The sequence below is a fragment of the Tupaia chinensis genome, unplaced genomic scaffold (assembly GCF_000334495.1).
Source record: "Tupaia chinensis unplaced genomic scaffold, TupChi_1.0 Scaffold143808_1, whole genome shotgun sequence".
NCBI lineage: Eukaryota > Metazoa > Chordata > Mammalia > Scandentia > Tupaiidae > Tupaia > Tupaia belangeri.
The window spans coordinates 1943-3301 of record NW_006203658.1 but is presented as its reverse complement, the minus strand read 5'-3'; the positions used below and the strand labels follow the sequence as shown (position 1 = coordinate 3301).

Genomic DNA, 1359 nt, shown 5'->3' with positions numbered 1-1359 from the left:
GTGGGAGTCCAGCGACATAGCCATTACACAAACTGCTCATCCCAAGAGCATTTATTTTCCATTAACAGAATTCGTACCTCCTGTCCCTGGCATAGTATCTTTGAGATGTATATTTCAACCAATCACAGTATATTCTTGTGCTTATCTCTTCCCAGGACACAGATCTTCCCTTACAATCACCAACCTAGGAACTGTGGAACCCACCTATAACCTACAAGCCCACCCCCCCTTCTACATGTCCTGCCTTTTTGGGCTAGACCAATGGAAAATCTCTTCACTAAATGTTGCCTATCAATCTCAAAAACAAATAAAAGGAACCCCTGTACATGATCACCCTGAGAAAAGGCATGTATGTCTCTTCTCCAGGCCTAGGTCACTCACAGTTGGCTTGGAAATAAACCACATTAATTATTAATTATTAATTTTACAGTTGGTTATTTTATCTGTCGACAACATGGTGCTATTCTACTGAATGTTAACAATGACGTGTATCTTCACATAGTCACATGTACCACGGTCATGTCCTAGTGCTCATGCACACACACAGTGACACACACCATGCATGTCCCCTGAGGAGGTTCCTTCAGGAAGAGGCTGACCGCCGTGTGGTCAGGAGGCCCAGCTGCCCCGTGTGCACTGACAGATCCCAAGTGCGGAGGAGCTCGGCATAGCTGACTGCCAGCCTCGTGCCCCTCACATGGGGCTGAGACGAATGAGAGAGAACCGTCATAAGCCCCTTTATCCCAATAAGCCCAGAGTCACATCAAGCATTGCTGCAGACTCTGACCCCAAACCTGTCCCCTCTACCCCAGCAATCCCTGTGTCCTTGGAAATAGCAACATCAGGTCACACATGACATGAGGCCCTGAGGTGTCTGTCTCCCAGCTCCTCTGAGCAGCACGGGGAGAACTCTCAGCCCTGGGGAAGGACTCAGAGACCCTCCCTGCTCCCCCACTTATACCCCCAGGGCCCTCCCTCATGCAAAGCAGGCCCCAGTCTCAGGATGAAAGCCCAGCCCTGGGCCCAGGAGCCCTGTCTCCTCCTCACCAGGAGCCCTTGGAGCATGGAGGTCCTGGGGCTGCTCCTCTGCCTGCTGGCCGCTCCCTGCTGTGAGTTCTCAGGGAGTCAGGGCACGACCTGGGCGTGTGCTGAGGGTGTGTCTGACTGACTGCTGTCCTGTCCCCAGGTGTCCTGTCCCAGGTGCAGCTGCAGGAGTCGGGGCCTGGCCTGGTGAAGCCCTCAGAGACGCTGTCCCTCACCTGCAAAGTCTCTGGATTCTCTCTGACTGATTATGGTGTACACTGGGTCCGCCAGGCTCCAGGAAAGGGGCTGGAGTGGGTTGGGGTGATATGGGGTGGT

At 53.1% G+C, this 1359-nt stretch overlaps 1 pseudogene; it reads left to right on the top strand.

Annotated features, from left to right (window-relative positions):
- The first annotated feature begins 998 nt into the window (after positions 1-998).
- The window catches only part of LOC114005452 (Ig heavy chain V region MC101-like), a 512-nt pseudogene continuing 151 nt past the window's right edge, over positions 999-1359 (top strand).